Raw genomic sequence first — 27,138 nt, 5'->3', positions numbered from 1 at the left:
TTGTGAATGTAATTAATGCCATTGAATTTTATACTTAAAAATAGTTAAAATGGTAGATTTTGTTATTTTAGAGTTGACCACAATTTAAAAGAAAGAATGATGTACACCCACCATCTCTAGAGGAAAAAGAAAGAAAAGTACCAGGGGAAATCTTATTTTCCCCTCAAAATGATGATGATTGAAACATCTGGGGCTGCCCACTGTGGGGCTCTGGGCACCTGATGACAAAAATGTATTTGTTATTACCATGCTCCTTAAGAGAGACACACCTTCTGCTCTCTTGGAGTTTACGTGCAGGTGAGGAAGGCTGAGAAACAAACCAAAAAAGATAAATGTAAGTTGTAGGGACTGCCATGAAGCAAAGAAGCAAGGGACTGAAATAGAGCGTGAATGTGTGTACCTGTGCATGCTCGGGGTGGAGGGGGGAAGCCTCTTTCTAAAGAAGCATATCATCCAGAGAGAAAAGAAAAATCAAAGAAAACGAAGTCAGAGAGACAGGAATGGCAAGTCAGTCTAGCCTTTCAGCCACATGGTAGTGGCAGGTAAAGAAGAAAGAATAATAGGAACAGACCCTGGGACCCAGTGTAACCAACACACGAGCCACATTGAGGGAGGAGGTGGATGGGCAAGAACAAGATGCCAGTTTCACTGATATGTTACGTGCAAGTGTAAGATGAGTTTTAGACTTCTGTTAAGTAGTAATTGGCCAGAGGAACCCAGGATTGCTAGAACCATGTCGTATGAATGATTTATTTCCCTTGAAGCTTCCAAGGCAATTATATGCTCAACAGACAGTGACAAATGAGAAATCAAAGTTCCACTTCAATTTTACTTAAGCTAGTGCCTGTAACTGCCAATGAAACTTGTCGGAAAAGCTGGATTGGAGTATATGAATTGGACTCGATATTCCCAAGAAAAACTTCCCACCTCGAAGTCCAAATTTTACCACCAGCTGATTGTCAAGTTCAAAGTGATGAGAGCTTCTGAGCACCAAAGTAGTAATAAAAGGCAAAGCAAGCTAGGGTGATGGGCTTCCTTGGAGAATGGAGAGAAGAGAGAACCACATGTTTTGGGGTGACTTTACTCTTTGTAAACTCATTCAAGGGGGATCCTGAAATCTGGCCAGTGAGTTTAGAATTGATTCTTTGGTGGCATGTTAGATTAATCTGAGATATGAAAAGGATTTTCACAGGCAAATAATAGGGAAAGAATAATGCATATCATTCAGAGGGCGAAAATAACCCAAGGTTTGGGGATTTTACTTCAAAATACCTAGAAAATAAAATATGGTGGTAAAAGAAGGAATAATAAGATAAGAAGCTGAAAATGAAATTTAAAGCCATATTACTTTTGAAAAATAGGCCAAAATATTAGCCTCCTTATCTTTATGCTTTGGGCAATCATTTTCAAGTTCAGAAGAAAATAGTTAGCTCTGGGTAGGGGACTATATGTGAAGGATGGATTGCAGAGGAACGAGACTGTGACAGGAGGGGTGACGAGGATGCAATCACTACTGACTAGACCCGAAATGATAATTGTTACTCCTATTACTAGGAAAGAGTCTAATAATTTGTTTCTCTTTCATCACATAAGAGATGATGAATCAGGATCATTATTTTCAAAAGACTATCCTGCAATCTTAGGCTTTTCAGGAGCAACACCACCTATACGCAGCTGCCAGATAGAAGGCAGGGAACACAAGTTCACTCTGAATAGCACTGCAAGATGGGCATGTCCGCATGGGCCTCTATTCACAGTTATTTTTATTACACATGCCATTTGCTCAGATATTGAAAGTGCTTTTGTAGAAAAATGACAAAATATGGAAAAGCCTTAATAAGCAACATTGACCGAAATTTTATCACCTTGTGATAACCATAGTTAGCATTTTAGGACATATTCTATTTTTGTATGTGTGTGGTATTGTTTTATAGCACCCTTTCACCAGAATTGTCTTGTTTTGCTTCGACTTCAGATAGTATTGTTTCTAGTAGTGGCGGGATCATGGGCAAGTGGCATGTCACCTACAACAGACTGAGCACGTGAAATGCTTTTGAAGCTATGACCACCACTGCTAAATTCTGCTACCAGATTCTGTAACTACATATATGTGCTTATACAATTTCCTTTCTATCTTTAATAATTCTATGAAGAACACTTCTTAATGACTCCTCTCCAAGTGAAGACCCCAGGGTACTGAGAAGTGAAGTGAATTGCCCAGATTACACAGGTAGTAAATGGCAGAACTGGGACTTAATCCATGTCTGCTTAACTCCAAAGCGCTAATGAAACCTAAATGGTAAAAACTAATACAAACACTCCATGCAATTATAGTAATTTCAGACATACGGATGAATAAAAACAGCTGCAGAGAAGTTGGGATATTTTAAAGTCACACAAGTATTTCGTGATAAGATACAACCCTAGAGGCCAGGCCTAGCACATTGCCTTCTAAAGTCTACTCTTGTGACGAACTGGCATTATAGTTCCAGCTCCACCATTATCTTTCTTGGTCTTCTGTCTTCCAGTCTGCCTGGCAGGAACAGCAGACCAGGTGGGACTGGAGCCCAGAAGGCCAAAGGAGGTTCCTGTCGGGCTTCTGTGGGAGGTTACACTGCCACCAGCTGTGACCTTCCAGCTGTTAGCAAGGTTTCAGCCTAATTCTATGATGACTGCTACTAGCTAATGTTCATGGGGCCAGCAGTATATGCCCGACAAGCCTCTAGGCACTTCAGATACAGTTACTTAATTCTCATCAACATCCCCATTATACAGATGAGAACACTTTGGTACAGAGAAGCCTGAAAAACCTGTGCAAGGTCTCACGGCTGGAAAAATGGAACAGCCAGAGCTTGAACTCTGGCATGTGCTTCCCAGCCTGCATTCTCCATTCACTAGCCAAAGTACCTCAACTCCTCAAAGTAACTCTGAAATCACTACAACAGCCAGACAAAATAAAGGTTGTTACTGGCAGTTATAAATGTTCAAAATAGTAATGAGCACCTGGAATTACTCACTACTTCTTTCGATGAATCATAGTAACTGATTATCTCCTACCTTAACCTGATCTGGTGTGTGTTCCTCTGCTTTGAAATGTGGCAGTGTATTTTAACCCAGCTAACTGTTCCACGCTAAGTCACCCAGCTTTGAGCAGAGGAAGATGATGTTTAAGCAGGATTAAGTGATTTGCACAAGGTCACATAGCTCATATGTGACAGAGCTCAACGTTTATGCCCCATTTCCCAACTCCACGTCAAGTGTCACATTCATTAAACCACGATTGTGGTAATTTTTAACTGAGGTAATTTCCAATGTTTTTGGCATATATTTGTTTTCAAAAAACTTACTAACATCTGCTTCTCATAGGAATATAGGTTTACCTCTTCCTAGAAAGTAAAATGAAAACAGACAAAAAGAGCTTTTAACAACTTTTTTCTCCCAAATGGAAAGCATTACTTCTATAATGCTACTTATATCCCAGTGAGACAGCTAGTGAGATAATCTCCTGAAAAATAACTCTTAGATTAATGTGCAAACACCCTCAGAATTTTGGGATAGCCGACGAAGTATGTCTCATCTGCTAGAAAAATCACTTGAGAGACACCCTTGTTTCAGCTGCATTACCTGGTGTGTCTTTTATCAAACTGGCCCAATACAAATGCTGGAAACTCCAATGTCAGAGGCAAGAGCAGGTGAAATTAACAAACTGGTAACCTTAAATGCCTTTGGTTTCGTTGTCAGTAAATATAATTTATTTTATCTGCCTTACATAAATGCTTTAAAATTAATTCATGCTTACCAAACACGGAGAACCAATATAATTCAATTTCTACTGTTGTGTATTAAGTAGATTTAAGGGTACTTCAGAATTTTGAATATATTTTTAAAGTCCTTAGCACCCTTTAGATATTGCTCTTTTTTTCTATCTTCCCCTACTTTTTTTTTTTTTTGATTTCCTGAAAACATTAAAATATGATAAGATTTGAACATAGTGAATGTGTATGCTTCTCCCCTGAGGCCCCACCACCCACTCCAGCCCTGCTCACTCCAGGCTCTACATTTCTTTAGAGATGGGCTCTGTTGGGTTCATTTGCTCATCTCAGTATCTGGCATTTAGTAGGTGTCTAATAAATGCCTTTTTGAATGAGTTTTTAAGAGATAGGAAAAGAGCCCTGCACTCAAAGATGGATGTCACTATAACAGTCCTTCAGGAGAACCAATCTAGCAAAATACCCTGACCTCTCTAACACACTGTCTTCTTGGTTCTCATGGCATAGCTACTGCTCTTTGGCAAGCTCTGCTATCAGGCCCTTTTTAAATAACTATTGATAAATATTGCCCTATCATTGGGAATATGCACCCGGACATACTTTTCCTACTCTGCCCTACCTTCTAATCTTCCCCTCAGTGAGAATGGCTTGTCTGCAGGGTAACATTTTCCTTTCCCCACAAAGTTTTTTTTAAGGTCAACTGAAAAGGCATATAAACCTGGCAGGTCTGCATCTTCTGATTGGATGCTGATGTATGGTCCTGATGGAATCCATGATTCAGTCGCATAATCATATACCAATAAAAAATGACATTATTAACATAACAATCCTAGATGCTTAACAGGTAATGCAGCCTGATAGCTCTTTCTAATTCACTTTTCCAGTATATATATATTGATTGGTGGTTCCCTAGAAGATATAGCCACATCCTAATCCCCAGAACCTGTGAAAGTTACCTTATTTGGAAGCATTATGTACAAAATATGTACATATGTTCTAGAGATACAGTGTATTGTATACATACTACATATATATTGTTTAATATATATGTAATGCACTACATAAGACAAAGGTTTATATATTTTTTTTCAGGTTTACATGAGCACTTAGTCTCAAACCTATGGTTCATAGATGCCTAAGATTCCACCAAAGAAGTAAAGGAAATATAAAATTATTTTCAGTATTTAAAAGAATCCAGGAGATATTGTATGATACTTGTGATAGAGTAACATAGGTTGATGAAAACTGTAGATTCATTTGCTGCAGTTTGGATTTGCTCTTGGCTAGAATAGTGACTCTGGGAGATGACATTGTTTTCATCTCAACAATCAGAAGTTCAGATGGATGGTTACTTACGACTTTGGTGAGTAATATATGGCAGCATGAATTAATTATAAACTATTTTTGGTGAGTAAAATGTTTTAAAGTATGAACTCCAAGAGGAAGATAAAATAACTGATCAAAGTTTCTCTACGTGGTGAAGGCTTGATAACTACACCCAGACATACACTCACAATCTTGCGCTGATCACAGTGACTATGTCTTAATTTTCCTTTACACAAGTTCAGTCTAGTTTAACTATTAATATCTCATTTGTCAATTCATCACCCTTCCCTCAACTTTATCTCCTAAAATGCATTCTTTTTATATGCTGGCTACTAGACACTTGATTGTCTATCTGAAGCTGCCCTTCTTTCCAATTATTTATTTTATTCTCAATTGAAGCATCATCAATCCATGTCATAATCTTATTCCATACTCTGAAATGGCTCTCCATCTTACTCAGAATGAACTCTTAACCATAGGCCCCAAGAATTCCACATTAAGTGATACCAGAATTGTACTAGGTGCAGGGGATAAACTGATAAATAAAAACTCTGCTTTGAGGCAGCCTATAGCTTTACGAGGGAAAGGGAAGTTGGCATGTAATGCAAGAGGATGAGGGCTATGACAGAGTCAAAATGGGGACGCTTTGGGAACTTCTCAGAAGATCACCTAAATCACACAGAGTAAGGAGAGCTCAGCCATGTAAAAAAAAAAAAAAAAAAAAAAAAAAGAGCAAAAGGATGGGACCACTCCCAGAAGTGGGCACAGCCTGTGCAATTACAGAGTTGTGGAAAAACATGGCTCCTTTGTGGAATTCATTTTGCCTGTTTGCCTAGAAGGTGGGGGAACAAATTGAAGCATTTGGCTTTTTTAGCCCTAGGTTTGAGATGCATTCAGAAGAGGAGGTTTCAAAAATGTTAAGTAATTAAAAATAAACAACCCAGAAGAGATGAAAAGAAAATATCAGAGGGTGCAAGAAGACCTCTGATGAGAGCAATCAAGCAAATGCTCGCTTTTCAAAGGTCGTGGTGAAGATGGACCTCCCTCCTAATTAGTAAACTGGGAATGATGCAGAAAAGTTCATATGAAGACTTGCTGGCAAAATTCCCTGCCATTTCCAGAGCTCATTCACAAGGATGCATATATCTGAGGGGGCTCAGCCTGGATCCTTGGTTACCCCTGGTTTTGCTCTATCGCCAATACAACAATTAAGAGAACATTCCAAGATGGCTTAGAGGTCAAAAAATATTCAGGTTGGGAACTACCTCAGGAGATGTCTGAGAGATTTGAGGCAGGAAGCACTGGGTTGGAATTCTACTTCTGTCCATTCTTAATCTGAGGATTTCATGTAGCTTACAGTCATCTCGAATTTCTTGACTCTAAAAAGGGAAAGAAAGATATCTACTTTCTGGTTTGCTGAGAGAATTAAGTGATTTAATGCATGTGAAGGACTTAACAACATTGAAGTCACAGAATGAAAATAGCTGTGATTTGTTATTATCCCCCCAAACTGTTTATTTATAAGGAAATACATAAGGGAAAAATGACTTGACTAACTCACACATGGAACTCATTAATTACCTGGTCCATCCACCTCCCACCAGGGCTCTCCACCTCACCATCTCCACCAAATGGCTTTAGGTTTATTAAGGATCTTAAATATGACTGAAAACTCTATCTGATTTTATCTGTCTATTTATCATCCTCACAAAATCATGAACCTGTTCCATCTTCAAATATTACTTCAAATATGGGGACCAGGTGTGGTTGGCAATACTAGAATGACTCTATAAAGTGACAGAACCTGTTTCATAGAGTGGCTCTGACAACACTATTTTCCCAGAAAACCATCCTGAACCGGACTAGGCTAAACATCCCTTTTCTGTACTGCAGGACAGTTGCTTACCTCCATGTTATTATTTTTTCCATTACCTACTGGAATTACCTATTTAGTGACCCTCTCTAGAATGTCAGGGCAGATGTAATGCTCAGCTCATCTCTGAATCACCTGTTCATAGCACGGTTTCAAATACCTTGTGTGTATTCTACGTAATTTAATATACTCTAATATGTATTTTTTTTGCAATTATTATGAGCTCCATAGAGAAAGTCATTACTACGTTTTAATAACATCAGTGTTACAAGGATGACTATTCAAATGTAGATATTCCAAATGATGATTTTGATCAGCATTCTTTTGGTCCATTGCAGTGGTTCATTGCAGTTTGTTCACACCAGCTCACAAGAGCCAATTGTGTGCCTCTCTTCCCCACTCTGTGCTCAGAGACTTCATGTTGGCAGCTTGAAGTTGGCATCGGTGGGAGTATTTCATGCCATGGATATCAACAAATGCTGCATATCAGGGCTTTTTACTTTCCAGAAAGCAGGTGGCTGTACATTTACCAGGCTATCACTCCATATAAGATTCTTAATCCACGGTAATTTATGTAGTTTTGCATTCATGGTTTTATCATCTAAGATAAAAGCTGTGCATAAAATGAATAATGAATTATCATGGAAACAATCTCCATCTAACTTGCTCTTTTCTTAACACGTCCTTTAAAGTCTCCTTAGGTTTATTAAATAGCAATTGGGAAGATTAGCTTTGTGAGTGGATCAAACATACAGTTCAGTGAACTGGACAAAAAAAAAAATCTTTGTGGAACTAGAAAACAATGATGCTGCTAAAAGTGTAGATAAATTTAATCAGCTGACCAAACCTTATCTTAACCTTATTTATTTGGAGAAAAAATGTCGACTTAAAGTGGTTTTTAAGATTTTTTTCTGGAAAATATAAGGCTAAGATTGTTTTATACCCCAGGTGGGATTTTTCCCCCTTAACTTCAGATTTGTATGCAGGATAATACAAGATTATTTCTGGCTATTCCAGTACTATGAAGAATTGGTTCATGTCCCTAAATGAAGCCTGGGTTTCAAATTGCTGGTCATTATTATAAAGCAATCTTTAGTGATAAATCAGTTCATTTCCTCTGTCGTTACTTCAAGAATATGGGTGTATTTTAAAATTCTATTACAATACTGTTCTCCATCCCTTTTTTCATAAATAATGAGTGAGGCTACTAGATTTTTCTCCCAAATATAGGAAAGGGGAAAGAAATAATTTTTATTGTGAAATATAAATTGGTTTCATATCTGTCATCTCAGAGTGTGAGATAACGTTTAACTGTGACTGATAGACGTCTGAATTATAACCAGCAACATGACTGGTGAGATTTCTCCCCACACACCCTCCCGCACAGAATGTTGATGTCTTTGAAGGTGAAATAACCTGAGAGAACACATGAATTATTTTGGCATATATTCTAAAAGAAAATTCCTGGGAAACTGCATTGGATACCATTAGGACTTTAAAAGTCCAAGTTTGTAACATGATGAAAAGATCTAAAGATCACAGTCAGTTAACTAGGAAACTAACAAGTGACGAGCAAAGAATATAAACAAAGAAATAACAAAGCAAAACATGAATATTCATGAAATTACTTTGAGGCTACCTAAACTCTGACCCACTGGAAGAAACTGGAGTTGAAAGGAAATAATTTTGGTTGAGTCCAGGCATCTGTCATCTATCCATCCATTTGTTCATTTCTCCTATTCAATCAATAAATCCTTAATGAGTGAACTAAGTTATGTATTGGGTATCTGAAAATTACTGTGACAGTCCCTGATATCAAAAGTAGTAGCAAGCCAGACAATAAATAGATAAGCAGTTTGGGTATAATGTAATAAATGGAAATAAAATTGCATCATGTTTTGTGTGAACACCAAGGGGATATAAATATCTAGGGGAAATGTAAATGGAAAGGGGAAATTGTATGTATCTGAGCACCTGTGATCCACCAGCTGCTATGCTGTTGGGTTTTCTATGGCTTATTTCTTTCACTCTTCTCAATAATACTGCAGAAAATAAGTATTATTTGCATTTTACAGAGGAAGAAACTGAAGCTTAGGGAAATTAACCGAGGTGGTGTTTGGGTTGAATTGCATCCTTTCCAAAAGATATGTTGAAGTCCTAACCCTAAGTACCTCAGAATGTGCCCTTATGGAAATAGAGTCTTTACAGAAATAATCCAGTTAAACATAGGCTATTAGCGTGAGTCCTCATTCAGTATGACTGATATTCTTATAAATGGGAGAAATTTGGACTCAGAGACAAGCATGCACAGAAGGAAGACGGTGTGAAGACACACACATAGGATGGAGGGTTGAGGGATGCATTTATAAGAAAAGCCAAAGATTGCTGTCCAACCACCAGCAGGTAGAAGTAGGCAAGGAAGGGTTTCCCTATAGATTCCAGCAGATCACGGCCCTGACGTTTTGGGCTTCTGGCTTCTAGAACTGTGAGAAAATAACTTTCTATATTACTAGACCACCCAGTTTGTGATACTTGGTTATGGTGACATAGGAAACCAGTAAAGTCGGGCACAAACATGAGGCTAGTAAGTAGGGACTCACAATCACCCTTTTCTGGCTCCAAAGCCCACATGTTTCCTCCTACCCAAGGGAAGTGATTTTTACCCAGATCTTTAAGGTGGAAAAGTAAGGAAAGTGCTTTCCTTTATTAGTAAACTCTGTGAGTTCAGGCTAAATCTAAAGGCCTTGAGGAATGAACCAACTATGAAAGCGGCTCTGTCTGAAAAGAGTCTTTGAGGATCGCAGTTTAATTTGAACAAGTTGTTAACGTGGCTGTTAGACCCTAGCGTTGTTGTTTTGTTTTGTTTTTAAATTCTTGGAGATAGGGACTCAGTTGACTGGTCTGTGGATGGGAGAGTTTAAGAATAAGAGATTTTCTGACCATTCCAGGCTGGGATAGCTACCTGAGACTCCACACTCAAGGACTTACTGTCTAAATGACGCAATTTTGACAACTGCATCCTGCCTTGTAACTGTTCTGAAAGTGGATGTATCTATCTGGCTTCCCATCCACGTTTTACCTCGCACTCTTCCCATAGTTCCTGGACTCTACTTATGTTTCCTTTTCCTATTTGGAGTCCAGCGCAGTGAAATCTAAATCCCTTGTTTATTGTGTGGTAACTAGTCTAGCAAATTTTTATCATCAGTGTGCTTGTGTTCAATGTCCTGAAATCTGTATAAGATTTATTTTTCTGAGAAAGGGAAGAATTTCTTCCCCTTTATTTCTATTGATAATTAGATAAAACCAAATGCTTCTACTCAGTTTTATATTCCAAAATAGGAGGAATTTTAAAATCATATTTGAATGAAGACTTTCAAAGTCTTCTATGAGACCACATGAAGGAAATGTATAATAATTATGTATAACGTAAACACAATTTTAGGATCTTAAACATTGGACTAATGTTATGCTTTAGGAAAAAACAAAATATAACACACATGCTTTTGGAATTTTGATTTATTTTTTAAAAATAATCTTTCTTTCAAGTATTTAGCAATATTCATACTTAATTAACAGAGAAATATATTCATAAATGAGGAAATTATCACAGATTCTACTCTTACTACCCTAGAGGGTATTGTTCTTTTAAGATGGCAAAATACATCTTAATATTTTAAGTGGCAGAAGAAAAGACATTTTAATTATATTAGGTTTTCATCAATATTTAGAGAATGCACTGAAGTTTTACCTTTATATTTTTGTATTCTCTGGAAAAAAACCACAACTCTTTTTTTATATATATATAATAATCTTCATTACCTTTTTGACCATTTGACAGGATATATCATAGCTTGTTCTGGTCATTACAATAGCAATATGACCAATTAGGACATATATTTTTTGTTTCTTTGCTTTCAGCCCTCTCTTTGGTTCTTTGCAACCATTGGAATAATTCTCTACTTTTAAGGACTCATGTGATTAGACTGAGATGGCCTGAATAGTCTAGGATAAGTCCCCCATTTCAAGGTTCTTAACCTTAATCACATCTGTAAAGTCTCTTTCCCCAAGTAAGGTAACATGATTTTAGATTTGGAAAATTTGTATCACAGAATTACGTAACCATCTCTGTAACACACTGTCGGGTCAGATGGCATGTTTCTTAATGATAAAGTGACGAGCCTCCTTCCAGAGTGGCTCTACTCTTTGGTGCTCCCAACAGCAACGTGTGAAGGTTCTTGCTCCACGTTTTTGCCAGCATTTATTTTTGTTATTTTGTTTTACTTTTGCCTTTCTAATATTTATGTGACATTATCTCCTTGTGTTTAATTGAATTCCTCTGATGAATAATGATGTTGAACATTTTTTCTTGTGCTAATTTAACCATTCACATATCTTCTTTGATAAATTATAAATTAAATTATTTTGCCTATTTTAGAAAATTGAATTGGTTGTTTTCTTAGAGTTGAGTCTTGAGAGTACTTTCCATAGTTCAGTACAAGTCCTCCGTCAGACTTTTGACTGGCAGATTCTTTCTTCCTGTCAGTGACTTGTCTTTAAATTCTGAGAATATCTTTCATAGATCTAAGGTATTTCATTTTGATGAAGTCCAATATATCAATGTTGCTTTAATTTTATGAATCACATTCTGATGTGATATGTAAGGATTTTATGTGATGACTTGTAGTCACAAAGATAGTCTCTTCTTTTCTTTAAAAAGATTTATAGTTTGAGGTTTTATATTTATATCTATGACCCATTTGAGATAATTTTAACAATGCATAAAGTTTGGGTAGAGGTCCATTTCTTTACATATGGATGCCCAGTTGTTCCAGTATCATTTGTTAGAAAGACTATTCCTTCTCCATTAAATTGCCTTTGCAACTAAGTCAAATGCCAATTTACCATGTGTCTCTGGGTCTATTTCTAGAGTCTCTTTTCTATTCCATTGACCTGTGGGTCTATACTTTCATCAATATTGTTTGATCTGTGTAACTTTATAGTAAACCTTCATATCAGGCAGTGTGAGTACTCCATTCTTTAAAAATTGTTTTGGCTACTCCAGGTCCTTTGCCTTACCTTTACATATAAATCCTAAAATGAACTTATCACCATAAAAAAGGCTTCTTCTGGAATTTTGATGGAAATTGTGTTGACTCTATGGGTAAAGTTGGGGGAAAATGACATCCTAACAGTATTGAGTTTTCCAGTCCGTGAATGTATATATCTCTGTATATCTCACCTTTTGTTTAAATCTAATTGATTTCTTTCATTCATGTTTTGTAATTTTCAGTATACAGCTCCAACACTATTTTGTTCAGATGTAATTTATATCTAAGTATTTAATTTATGTGGGGTGCTATTGTAAATGCCATTGTTTTTTAAAATTTGAATTCTAGTTATTCATTGCTATACTTAGAAATATGATTTCTTTTGTATAATGATCCTGTATTCTGTGATCTTATTAATCTAGGAGCTTCTTTTTAGACTCCTTGAGATACATCACAATACTCCTAGACGATTATTTGAAACAATGTCTGTGAAAGGAGATATTTTTATTTTTTTAGTTTCCAATCTAAATTTGTCTTATATTCTTATTTATTTTACTTATCTTATTTATTTTATTTTCCTGCCTTATTGCACTGATTGAGACTTTCCAGGATAATGCTGAATCATAATGATGGGAGGGGACACACTTTCATTGCTCTTGATCGAGAGGGAATGTATTCAGTCTTTTACGTGAAGCATGATTTTATCTGTGTGTTTTTGGTAAATGTCCTTTATCATACTGATGAAGTTCCATTCTATTCCTAATCTCTTGAGAGTTTTTATTATGAGTGTATAATGACTCTAATCTAAAGTGTTTTCTGCAAATATTGAGATGATCACATTATTTTTCTTCTTTATTCTGTTAATATAGTGAATTATATTATTTGATTTTTGAATGTTGAGCTAGTCTTTCATTTCTAGAATAAGCCACACTGTATTGTGATGTGCTGTCTCTTTTATATACTGCTGGAATTTATTTGTTAACATTTCATAGAGAATTTTTCTTGTTTATGCTCATTGTCCATGTTCTAGGAGTATAGATGTGAGTTTTCTAGTAATATCTTTTTCAGACTTTGGTTTAGGATGGTTCTGACTTTATGAAGGGAATGGGGAATTGTTTCCTCTAATCTATTTTCTGGAAGGGATTATGTAGAAATGGTATTATATCCTCCTTAAATGTTTGGAAGAATTCAGTGAAATGATCTGAGTCTGGAGTTTCTTTTTGGAAGAATTTTAAATATTAACTTAATATTTGTATCAGGTATGGAGCTATTCCAATTACCCATTTTTTTCTTGAGAGAGTATTGTTAGGTGTGTCTTGGAAAGAATTGTTCCATTTCATCTAAGTTGTCAAACTTTTGTTCAGAGTTGTTGATAGTGCGCCTTGAGTATACTTTTGATACCTGTAGGGTGTGTAGTGATGTCCTTGTTTCATTCCTGATTATTTGTGATTTGCATCATCTCCCTTTCAATCATGGTCAATTTAGCTAATCATTCATTGGTTTCATTAATTTTCTCAATTGTTTTTCTGTTTTAGATTTTATCAGTATCTGGCCTTGTATATATTATTTCCTTCCATCTGTTTGCTTTTCATTTAATTTGCTCTTTTATTTTTTTCTAGTTTATTAAGCTTGAAGCTTAGATAATTAATTTAAGACTTTTCATTTCACATTTAAGAATTTAATGCTATCAGTTTCCTTCTAAGCACTGGCATACTGCATTCCACAATTTTGGTATGTTCCATATCATTTTTGCCTAACCAAATTTATGAATGCCATGAATTCTCCCTGTAAACCCCTTGAGGCCATGGAGACCAGGTAAGAAACCCTGTAAATGTGACATAGACCAAGAAATGCAAATAAAACTTCTCTTCTCCTCTGAATGATCCCTGTTTAAAAAAAAAAAAAAATGACAATTGGCTATCAGGGCAAAAGATTTTCTGACCAATTGGTTTGGGGCTAATTTACTCATCACACACTCAGCATCCTCTATAATTTGCCTTTAAGTTGCATTTTCAGCCCAATGACCTCTTCTACTATGGGACCATCCTGTTTCAAGCTAAATTATATATATATATATATATATACCACATTATTGACTAAAATTGATTTTGCATCATCTTATCTTTGTGTCTCTCTCCCTTCATTTGAAATGCTTTCCTTCTTGAACTTCAAGTCTTATGAAGTAGTAGTCAAATTCCAGTCTGCTTCTTTTACCATATATTATATTGAATTGCTATTTCCATTTGCAAGTTAGCTTTTCTTTCTTTTTTTAGTGTAATGTAGCCTTCTCAAAGTCAGGGACTGTCTCAGTCTTCTGTCTATGCATCTCGGTGCCTAGGACCTCCCAATGTAAATGTTCAATACATATTTACTGTTTAATTTTTGATGGGTTCTTCTTTCAGTTTATTGTTATTTAATGGACGTCTTTAGATGAAGGCACTCTGCTGGATGCCTTGTCCTATAAAGATAGACCTGATTCCCTGAAGATATTCTACATGGTCTATTTTTCTTTAATTAATACTTAGAATATAATTAACATATGAAATTATTTCAATCTACTCTAAAAGATCCCCCATTTAAAATATACAAGTGTTTTTTGTCTTCCATTTAAGTTGAAATATAGTTGATATACAATATTATGTTAGTGTCAGGTGTACAACATAGTGACTTGACATTACCAATTGATCACCACAATAAGTCTAATAACAATGTGTCACCATAAAATGTTATTACAGTATTACTGAGTGTATTCACTATACTGTATATTGCATCCCCATGACATTTATTTATAGCTGGAGGTTTGTAGCTCTAATCTCCTTCACCTATTTTGCCCAACACCCCACTGCCTCCCCTCTGGCAATCACCAGTTTGTTCTCTGTATCTATGGGCCTGTTTCTGCCTTGTTTTGTTTGTTCATTTGTTTTGCTTTTTAGATTCCACATATAAGTGAAATCATATGGAATTTGTCATTCTCTGATATATTTCACTTAACATGATGCCCTCTATATCCATCCTTGCTGTCACAAAGGGCAACTTTTCATTCCTTTTTTATGCCTGAGTAGTATTTCATTATATATTTCATTATTCTTCTTTATCCATTCATCTATAGATAGACATTATGTTGCTTCCATGTCTTGGCTAATATAAACAATGATGCAAAAAACATAAGGGTTCATATATCTTTTTGAATTAGTGTTTTGTTTTCTTCAGATAAATACCCAGAAGTGGAATTGTTGGATGATATAGTAGTTCTATTTTTAATTTTTTGAGGAAATTCTATACTGATTTCCACAGTGGTTGTGCCAATTTACAATCCCACAAATGATGAGCAAGGCTTCCCCTGAATCCATACCCTTGCCAGCACTTGTTATTTGTTGTCTTTTTGACAATAGCCATTCTGACAGGTGTGAGGTGATAGCTCATGTTGGTTTTGATTTGTGTTTCCCTAATGAGTGATATTGAGTGTCTTTTCGTGTGTCTGTTGGCCAACTATACATCTTCCTTAGAAAAATGTCTATTCTTGTCCTTTGCCTATTTTTTAATAAGATTGGTTTTTTTTTTTATATTGAGTTGTGTGAGTTCTTTATATAATCTGGATAGTAACCCCTTATTGAATATATTATTTGCAAATAAATTCTCCCATCCAGTGAGCGGCCTTTTCGTTTTGTTGATGGTTTCCTTTGCTGTGTACCAGCTCTTTAGTTTGATGTAGTACCGTTGGTTTATTTTTGCTTTTGTTTCCCTTGCATGAGGAGACAGATCCAAAAAAAAATTGCTTAGAGTAATGAAGAGCATCCTGCCTCTGTTTTCTTGCAGGAGTTTTATGATTTCAGATCTTATAAAATATAGAGGTTTTAAAAGAGAAAAAATTGTACAAGGGCTCACCTTAAATTATTATGAATTTACCATTTGGAAGACTCATTTCAATAAAATGTAAATTTTAAATGATCCCTGATTTCCATCATTTCTCTGTATTATAATTCTTGGATGACTGAATTTATCTCATCACATTAGATTTGTAAATTGTTTCTTATATTTTGACATGCTTTTGTTCCTTGGCTATTCATTTTATTTCTCATTATTTTTTACACGTATGATAATATAGTATCTTCTGGAACATGTAGCTCTTGTTAGTGTTACAAAAATTTCCAGGAATACCCTGGCAATGTTAAACAATGTTAACTTCTTCCTTTCTGTTCTTATTTTTCTTCTAAGTGATAATGTAGATTTTCCTAATGGCAAAATAATAATTGGGATTTATAAGTTTCTGTCTGGTAAAATGGAAAAAGTATTTGATAGACTTCAGAATTCCTAATTTCTCCTGCTAATATTTATTAGTTTTGTGATCTTCAGTAAGTTATTGAAGTCTTCTGAACTTCAATTTACTTGTATATTGGATATAATCATCTCTATCTCATTCTCCCATGGCTATTATGGAGTTATAATATGTTTAACTGCCAGTAAAATGCAGGTCAAGTCATTTAGTTTAAAATTATAGCCACTGGTTTAATCTCTGTAAATTCTGTTTTAGTGAATAGCACTTTATATCACTCTGAAGAATGAAAATATCACACAGACGAAAGTTTCCCTAATATGTTAGTACGTTTCTTGCTAAAGTTGATTTACCTGATTTAGATTGGTTACCTCCTTCCTTACACTCCCATTTGCTAGAATTTTCAGTTTATAAAGACTGTCTGTACCTCCTCGTCCACATCTTACCTTTGCACCCTGAAAGCTGATCTATGCTCCACGGCTCCCTACAATGCCAAACACTGTTTTCTTCTTAAAAGTGCCTCATTCTTCCCCATTTCTGCTGCCTGTCTCCTACTTCAGACTCTTTTGATTGCACGATTGATTCCTTTATTGACTTCTCATGAGATCTCTCACTATTCTTGCCTCCAATCATCACTACAAACCTCTTCCCCCCCCCAAAATATTTTTAAATACAATTTTTACTTTGTAACTTTTCCTGATTGAAACATAAAATGATTTTATTGTCTGCTGCATGAGGTTGAAACTCTCTGCCTGGCTTTGAAACCTTTCTGTATTTTAGTGCTTTCTCCCATTGTTATATTAACCCACAGGGACCCTGTGATTCAGGAAAACTGATGACAACCACAGACATATTTCACATCCATTGTCCCTTCCCTCAAGCCCACATAAGGTTCTGTTTCATATGTGGAATTCTCTATAATCTGCTAACGTATTTGCTTTTTTTTTTACCCTCCCTTTGTGGCTTAACTAAAGTTCTAACACCTCTATGAAGTGACTTATTCTTTTATCGTATCTTTGTTTCTTACTTTGATTAGGGTACCAGTCAGAGCACTAGCATTGTGAATGGATAGAAATTGAAGTCAAACTAGCTTAACCAGTAAAGGGGATTTATTTACTTCAGGTAATTGTGAGAGCCAGGAATGTATAGGAGAAACTAACAAAAACAACCAGAGCCCAGTATTGACACATCCACTCCCTTCACCTCAGTCCCTCTCTTTTTCATGGAGGCATCATTCTCTTTTTTCATTTCTTCATGAGTCTACTGACCACTCTTGGCTCACATTTTTGCAGAGAATAAAGAGATTCCCAATATTAGCTTGAGTTAAAAAAAATCCAACCAGAAAAAAATGCAGTTTAGGTAACACTTCCGCCCTTTAGGCCAATCACCAAGGCCAGGGGGGCTGAAGAGCTGTAAGTGTAACGTGGATCCTGTACTCATCTCAGATCAGCAGACAGGCAGGGGGGCCTCTTGCCAGGGAAAGAGACTGCACACAGACATGGCACTAAGGCGCTTCTTGGAAGCTGGACAGATACCATGTTTGTATCAAAAAGAATGAGTTCTTATTAAACTGAAAGCATGACTGTGGTCATGTCTTCACAGCTGGTTTGTAATTCCACGAGTTCATGACCCAACATGGTCTTGAATCCTAGGATTGTTTCTAAAACTAACTTGCTCCTGCAATGCAAAGTTAGGAATAGAGAGGACTCCCATTTCAGGGATTTTTCTCAGCCAGAAGTGCCCCCTGGAGGCCTGGGTAGAATCAAAGCTATCTTGAGGGCCAGGGAGGAAATGAGCCACACTGGCAGCCTCCATGTGCCTCAGAGAATAACTTGTTATTCCTGTGGGTTAGGTAATCCCAAATGCTTTACTGCACTCTAGTATCCCAAAGGTATGATTAAAGGATTACAGTGTAGGGAGAAGAGCAGACATTAGTGCAACAGAGTGAAAAAAAACCAACACTTTTGGTACTATCCTGGGATTTCATTAGCAGCAAAATGAGGACAAGAGAATTGGACCATGAGTGATTTTATTAAAACACTGGGTAAATCCAATCAAGATGCTTTAGCTATTAAGTTCCCTGATGACAGAGGTTATGTCTGTTCTAATTTGCTTTTTGAGTTGCCTACACAAGCAACAGGGGTACAGATTGTGTTTTCAAGAGACAATAAAATGGTGGTACTTTGTAGCAATACTCTGAACGCTGAATGCACCACCCTATCTAATGAGCAGCTTTAGTTTTAAATTTCTTGGAAAAGTACTTGGCAATAGTTGAATGACCATTTTCCAGATATCTAACTGGAGATGTAAATTGAGAGCCATAGGTGTTAGCTAAAGAATTAAGAACGGAGGCAACAACACAGGGAGAGTTTCTATTAAGAAGAGCTGGTTATCAGTGATGGCAAATACGAAAAAAAAAAAAAAAAGAACTTATGAAACTATATGATTAATAACAGCAATACTTGTTGAGCCTTTTTTTATGTGCCAGACTTTGTTCTAAGCATTTCACATGCAAAATCACATTTAATCCTCATAACCACTTTATGACAATTTTATAATTAAGGAAACAAAGGCTTAGAAAGATTAAGCAACTTGCCCAAACACAGATATAAATCAATGACAGAGCCAGGATTTGAACCCAGGTTTGATTAATTCAACTGAGATTCAAGTTTACTCTAATTTTAGAGCCATTTTCTTAAGGCCTGTTTAATATTGTGACTGCCTTTTAGGAACAAAAAACTAAGAGAAAGGGCTAAGACAGTGACTTAATTTTGGTTGAGTATTTTGTGCCAGACATTGGGCTGGCGGTTGTCCTACCATCTCTGATGTGATTTAAAAATCTAAAGCTCAGAGACATTTAAATAAGGCATCTAGCCTCACCTATTTAGGAAATTGCAGATGCAAGATTCAAACTCTGTCTATATATTGCAAAGGCCAGTGTCCTTTCCAAATAACATGATAACTCTGACAGCAAAATTATATTAATCTTTATCTTGTCTAAGAGTTTGGGTACCTTTTGTGATTGGCAGTTTTGGTCAGCAGCAGAGGGCTACATTAATTTGCTAGGGAAGCCATAACAAAGAACCTTAAACAGGGTGGCTGAAACAACAGAAATTTATTTCCTCATAGATCTGGAGACTAGAAGTCTGAGATCAGTGTGTTAGCAGGGTTGGCTCCTGCTTAGGGCCGTACTTCATGGCTTGTGAATGGCTGTCTTCTCCCTGTGTCCTCACACGGTCTTCCCTTTGTGCATGTGTGTGTCCTCATCTCTTCTTATAGGGATACCAGTCATAGTGGATGCGGGACCACCCATATGAACTCATTTTACCTTAATTACCTCTTCAAAGTCCCACCTCCAAATACAGTAACATTTTGAGGTACTAGGGGTTAAGATTTCAACATATGAACTTTGGGGACACACAATTCAGTCCTTAATAAGGGCAAACAGCGCTCTGGGAACATGACAAAAAATGAGCAGCCATGTAGGGTATGGGTTTTTAAGTTACTATCATTTCTCACCTGGATTACTGCATTGACCTCCTAACTAAGCTTTCTGCTTTCTCTCATATGTAATCTCATGAGAAGTAATAATTCGTTAGTGTTTTGTCTTAAAAGACCACATGGCATAATCCCAAAAACCATCATTCACTTTGTGTTCCATGCGGATGTCAACACCCTCTGATTTGTATCACCTCATGGCCCTGCACGCTGCCACCTTTGCTTCCATTGTCGCCATCCTAATTCAGTCCCTTACTGCTTCTGAAATCTGTAATTATCCAACTCTGTTGTTTCTCTCTGGACCAGCGCTGTCGTCCCTTGTCTCATTATCCCTAGTGCACGCTTTCCTAAGTGCAGTTCGTATCACGTCACCTGCTCTCCCCAATCGCTTCTATTTTGCCTCTTCATCCAGTAAGTCAGAGTCTCCCGGTTGGGGTCCTAGCCTACTCCTGGTCCTGCCTTCTTGTGGCCTCTGCCGTGGGAAGACTGGATCTTCACCACACACTGACCCACCTAAGCCTGCTTGTGTCATTCTGTTCGCTCCATCGGGAATGCCATCTCCTGACTGCCAAAATCTACTCCTTCTGCAAGACCCAGTTAAATCCTCCTTTGTAAGCAGACATGTTCCTGATATACTCAGTTAGAAGTGACATAATCTTCCTCTCTCCACCATTATTAAACTTCCACCTTTATTGTACTGGATCTTTTTACAAAGAGTTGCTATTATAACCACTGTAAGCTCAGGGGCCCTTTACAAGTCCTGGAGTAACTGAAAATATGACAGAGATCATTGACCAGCAGAATCTTAGGAGATTCTATTGGCATAATCCAGTGTTGATGCTGACAATAGCTTGTAAAATATGCACAAGAGAACTGTTAAATTTTCAATAGCATTTTGTTAAGCACTGCCATTATTAAAAATTAAATTATATACATTTATCATTAAAGAAATTATTCAAAAAAAAAATACCAGAAACTTTTGATTAAAAGCAAATTATTAGTAATTATTTGACCACATGGTACTGTTTCCTATACTCTTTAGGCTATTTGCAGCCATAGAATTTATATGATCAATATACTATATATTAGCATGTTTTTTTCCCAACTCCATGTTCAATGACCTCATGTTGGCAGCTTGAAATTAGTCATGGTGGGAACATTTACACCATTGAAATTGGCATGCTAAAAGTCAAAGATTAATTTTTATTGCCTAGACTTAAAAAATGATGAAGAAAATGTTAATTCAAGTTATTCTTAGAAGTGTGTTAAATCTGTAACCATCACACTGGGAAAAGCAACGATATATAAAGAAATATTCGTATAGTATTTCAAACTTTTTTCTGATTCAACTAAGTCGTTACTTGCATCACTGATTGGTGAGCAAAGTTCTGACATACAACTTATTTGGTTTCACTTTGGTCAAACATCTTAACATAAATAAAAACCTCAGTCACCATTCATATCAGAAATACACTGATTACTCAGTTGCCACCATACGTTGGCTAATGATAACAAGATTTCAGCAAAATTCAATGAAGGCATTTTGTGAGAGTTAATTGGCTATATGGAATTTATAATATGGAGGATTGTGTCTTTTATTATTATTATTTCCAAATTGAGTGCTCTATTTATTTTATGATCAGTAAAATTTGTACCACACACACCCCTCCAGAGATGTCGTTGTTAAACATTTACCATCAGATGCCCCACACATCATAGGAGTCAAGTAAACACCTTGTCAAAAGCTGAGAAACAGAGTCATTTGCAAATAATTAAAATAACTCCAATGTTTTACCTCTCCTGTATCAGATATCACTTAAGATTTCACTTAAAAACCTTCTTGATTTTATCTGTTTTCAGGCCTTTGTTCTTTGTTTTATTCTCAGCCAACAATGTAGTGACCAACTTTGCATGGACTTGAAATTATTGTACATGGGTGCCACTCAGTAAGTAGTGTCTTGCCTCCTGTCTGCTCTGCAGACCTCTGACTTTCTACTTAGGAGCTACCTTGCTATGCTAAAGCATGCTGCTTGGAGCCAATTCATGATAAGAAAGCAGATGAGGGGAAATAATGCCTTGTGGAGGCGATCTTGAACCACTGGCAAATGAGAGACTGGACCTCTTCTCCCTTCCTCCTCAACACGGCCTTGAGAAGCTGTCTTTGTGGCCTCTTAAAAGATGATCCCATGAAGTGAGCCATCAGATAGCCTCAGTAATCCACTCTTGGACTGGCTTCCTCTCCTTCCCTGTGTTACTCTGATTTCCCTCAGCCGGGCATTGTGGAGGACCCAGGCTAAGATGCTTCCCATAATCATGTGGGGCCGATGGAGAAAAGCTTGATAACATCTGCTACGTGTGACTAAACCAGTGCTTTACAATAGGGCATAACTAAGCTGTTTACCATGTTAAATATAAAAGTTAAAATCACTCAAACGTACTGAGAGAGGGGAACAGATGGAGTATATAAGTCTCGTCACCTGATGTGTCCAAGTAGAAGTAATCTTTTCTTCCTTTGACCTCTAACACATATGTCCAACTCAGGGCTTTGTACTTTTACTATAGTATATACGTATGTGTATATCATATATGGATATGAAGTTATATATATACAAACATATATAAGAATGTCTATCAATATATAGAGACATTTTATATTAGCCCACCTCTATATGCTTATCAATATTATGTTAAGTAGCAGACTTATTTATTTATGCACCTGCCCCCTTAGCCCTGTATAATTTTTATTTTTTACTCATTTAAATGAATGTTTAGATATTGAGTGGGATGGAACCAATTCCTCTTAAAGGTTTTGAATCCTGGATCAGTGGAGATTACCCAAGATGAGGGAGCAGGTAAACTGGTCTATCTTCCTCTACTTTCTCCCTTTTTCCCCCAGATTAAGCAAGATTAGTGGTATTTATAAATATACAAAACCTGGAGTCAACATACTAATGATTGAAAATTGGACTTCTTTCTAGAAGAGAGCTTAAATCACAACTCTCATGAGCCCAGGCCAGGAGCTTTTGCTCTTGCTTTGAAACAGATACTCCTTCGGAATTTTTGGTATTAAAAAGAAAGAAAAGCAAAAGAAAAAAACAAGCAACAAAGTGGTAAATCTGATTTACAAAGAAATGTTCATTTCTTCCCCACAGGATTCCAAGTATTATCAGCAAAAACTTTAATTCTTTCAGAAATATATTTATTGAGTTCTGTTCTCCCTTGGCTTGATACATATGGGAAAAAATGCAAGTCTTATGTCTGGTGGAAAGTTATCGCCATTGCTGAAATCTTAACAAATTGACATGAGTACATGGAGCAGGAAAATAAAAGCTTTATCAGACTAAGCAGATCTTATAAAAGGTGGACTATCTCAAAAGACCAAATAATACTTGATATAATATCTGAGAAATATATGTAGAACAGATGATTGAATGAGATAGTTACGTAAGTTGTAAAATTTCCCACTTCAGTGAAGACTAGGTTTCATAATGTTACCAGACACCTTGCCAGTAACTCGGCATTAAGCAGAATTTCTGACTCTCGAAACCTATTTATTTTTACAAAGCAAACTTAGCTTAGGAATTATCCACAAGACTCAGAATATATTTATAGAAATAGAAAGTGGAATTTGGAATGGAATATATATTGAGAAATGGAAATTGGAGCAAACACGTGTAAGGAAAAAATTGGAGAAAATGGCTAAAATTTATGATTGCTACAGTTTAATAATACAGTGTAGGAGGCAGATCTAAAATTCCATTCTGTGGACCCTCAGGGTGCCTATTATATTATATATAAAGAGACAAGTGCATAGAGACCACGCAGGTGGTAGGTTGAAGAATAAGATTTCAAACACAGTCTCCTCACTTCCTACAAGGTCTTCTCTAAGCCCAGCTCTGGCCCTTTGGGAACACAGTGAGTGCAGAGGAGCTTCAATACGAGAACTGCTTCTCACAGCTATTCACAGTAGATGCTCAATAATCATTTATTACTGAAAATTCAATGAACCTTGAAGGCATTTTGCCAAGTGAAGTTAGTCAAGCATAAAAACACAAATACTGTGTGGTCTCACTTATTTGTGGAATGAAAAAAGCCAAACGCATAGACACAAAGAGTAAATTGGGAGTTACCCAAGGCCGGAGTAGTGGGAGAAATGGGGAGATATTGGTCAAAAGGCATAAACTTCATCTTATAAGGTGAATAAGCTCTGAGAATATAATATACCACAGGGTGACTGTAGTTAACAATACTGCATTGTGTACATGAAAAGTTGCTAAGAGAGTAGATCATAAAAATTCTCAGCAAAAAAAAAAAAAAAGATAACTATGTGGGGTAATGGATACATTAACTAACTTTGTTATGGTAATCATCTCACAATATGAATGTATATCATATTTACACCTTTAATTTATGTCATGTTATATGCCAATTATATCTCTATAAAGCTGTGAGAAAGTCAATACTCATTTTCTAAAGTGCATTTATTCAGCAATGACTTAGGCCACCAAAGTTTTGGAGAAAAAAGGGGAAATTAAGAGGTAACTCTTTTTTTGTTGTTGATTAGCTCACAGTCTCTTAGAAAGTCAAACAAATAAATAATTACAATAAAACAGGAAAAGTCTTGTGACATTTAATGGGGGCGGGCAATGAGAGCACAGTAGAGGACATCCATTCAGAATTGGAGCGCTAGAGAATTCTGTCCCTTTCAGCTGTCTTGAAGTATGAGCAGGAATTAGCTAAACAGAAGAATATCTTAAGAAGGAGCAGTTTTGTGAAATTTAGAGATGTGAAAAAGCACAGTGCATTTGATGGTCTGTATATTCTTTGGTAGGGCTGAAGCTTGGGCTGTGTACACAAAGGAAAGGTAGGCAGTGAGGCTGGAGAAAAAAGCTAGATGTTAGAAAATAAAAAGTCCCAGATCTCATAGAGTGTCATCCTATAAATATAGGATAGAAATCTTCTCTTTGTATGCATGACTCAGTACTCTGTAATAAAGATATGATGTTAGCCATGTGTGTGATTTTAAGAAAAGATTAAAAAAAAAAACAAGTAAAAATTTTTAAAACACATTTTATTTCACCTCATAGATCCAAAATTTTATCATTTCTACATGTAATCAATATTACAAAATATTAATGGGATCTTTTACATGTTTTCTCCATCCTGTCCTTGAAATCAATTTTGCTTTATGCCAACAGAGCATCTCAATTTGAATTAGCCACATGTCAAATGCTTATTTACCACATGTGGCCAATGGCTACCATATTGGACAGCAGGTGTCTAAACTACAAATGTCAGTCACTAAGGCCATAATCCCAAAACATAGCGTGGTTGACCTCCTCCCAAATGAAGCTCAGAATTTGGAAACAGCAACAGCACAGCCATTGCACGACATTTCAATTCGTTCTACTCATTTCTGAATCCTGCAGTGATTCAGAACTCCAAACTGAGTTCCTCCCCTCGGCCCTGTGGGAGTCACTGAGTTCTTCCAGAGGGTATGTAGCAACCACAGAACCCAGGCAGTGTGGATTTAAACTAGAGAAGGTGGTGGCAGGCCAGGGAACAGCTGTCAAAGAAGTTGCTTCGTTTCAGCAAAGGCTGTCAAGCTTGAACGGCTTTGGCTATGCTGCAGAGAATTTTCTGCCTTCAGCTGGTAAGGGGAGAATTTCTGGGTTGTCATTAGATCCAGTTAGAATCCAGGATCAGAGGTGACTAGTGAGCTAAAACAGAGACACAGTGAATAACTCACCAACCCACCGGACCCATTGACACACAGTTCCATATAGAGATTCGTCCTTTCTGTGGAAATAGAATCTCTCTTAATGATACATGCACTGCAGGCTTCAGCTGTGAAGCTGACAGCTTACGAAGAAAGCAGGGGAAGGCTGAATTCTGGAGGGTCAGAGTGGGAATTTGGGTCATAGCTTTTGTCTCAACTTTTTATTTTCCTCTAGGAAGACTAGCCAGAAAAAGAAAAAAGTAAAAAACACCAATATTTCTTAGAAGATTAATAGAGTGATTTGTTTTCATTTTGCAAATCTCAATTTAAACTCTATTAACAAGGTAATAATTAAAATACTACAGAATTCTTAATATCAAAATCAAGTTTTTCCCTTCCTTTTGTCCCTCTGAAGTCCTTCTTCCCTCATCAGCAAAGACTCAGTTAAGTAATTAATAAGAAAGTCTATGGCATGTCTATTTGCAAAAGCCTCCTCTTATTTTATAAGCCTTTGTCTATAGAAAAGCTGTAATTAAGCACTGTAAATTTTGTAGGAAGACATCGACATTTAAACACCAATTCTCAACAATGATGTGGATTGGATCATTTAGTGCTAAATCATACACATCTATAATTTATTTCTAGTAATTGGGCAAGAAACTTGTTTGGTAAATAATACATTTGCTGAGATGAATTCAGTTTGGTAGTATCGGGAATTGGTTTCAAATGAAACATTTAGTGGTGGTTGAGTGCCTTTGGAAGAACCACAGAACTAAACTGAGCAATTCTCACCTCGTCCTTAAGGGTAATAATGTACTGTAGGGAAAGAGGCTTTGAAATTTGACAGATGAAAAGTGAAATTCCGACTCTTCTACTCACCTAGCTATCAATTATTTGGTAAATTCTCTCAGCATAATACCTTGTTTATAAATGTGGGAAACCGTAGCTACTTCATGGGATTGGTTGGTTTAAATAATGAGTATTGTTATTAACATTACTATTTGAAGTGACTAGTGCAGCCCTCGGTACACATTGTTATTAACCTTTTACCAATTAATTCCACAGGCTCTAGATAACATGTTGTTCACGATGGTGGTGACGATCACAACTGTCACGTATTGAGTGCTTACTGTGCCCTATGTTCTGGCTTAAGCACTTTCCCTACTGTACCCTTACCTAGAAATAAACACACAAAATCTCTCCTTTGATTCCACATTCTCTTCCAGTTAACATCATACCTCTTGGCTTGTCTTCACTGTCCAGCATCTCTCAAAAAAGTTGTACAAATATATTGTCTTTACTCCCTGATTCCGATTCACCCACAGCCTGCTCTTTTATGGCTTCTGCTATGTTGACAAAATCAATGGGTTTTTGGTTACACATCTCACCTTAGTAGTCACACTGTTAATGTCCAAAGGAAAATAAAAGTGCATCATTGTTATCTTGGTTTCCGTAACAATACATTCTCTTGGTTCCTTCTTCTCCATTTTCTTTCTCAGCTTTTCCTTCTCAATTAATGCATAAATATTTGAATTCTTTAGGGTATAATCAGAGCTCTCTTCCTTTCCCATCCTACACTTTGATCTATTACTGTTGCTCTCCATAGTCTGATGATCTCAAATAGTTCCAAT

The 27,138-nt window shown here is 36.5% G+C and overlaps 1 protein-coding gene and 1 long non-coding RNA gene across 2 annotated transcripts in view; both read left to right on the top strand.

Annotated features, from left to right (window-relative positions):
• LOC116666591 (metabotropic glutamate receptor 5-like) overlaps positions 1 to 27,138 on the top strand; it is a 279,400-nt gene that overhangs the window by 116,418 nt on the left and 135,844 nt on the right. The window lies entirely within an intron of this gene.
• Positions 12,968 to 25,279, top strand: LOC116666317. The gene is made up of 3 exons (XR_004323104.1): positions 12,968 to 13,091; positions 19,442 to 19,447; positions 25,264 to 25,279. It is a non-coding gene; the product is annotated as an uncharacterized LOC116666317 (long non-coding RNA).

The sequence above is a fragment of the Camelus ferus genome, chromosome 10 (genome assembly GCF_009834535.1).
Source record: "Camelus ferus isolate YT-003-E chromosome 10, BCGSAC_Cfer_1.0, whole genome shotgun sequence".
NCBI classification, from domain to species: Eukaryota; Metazoa; Chordata; class Mammalia; order Artiodactyla; family Camelidae; genus Camelus; species Camelus ferus.
Note: the sequence above shows the minus strand (reverse complement) of the source record. Positions and strands in the feature narration are given on the sequence as shown.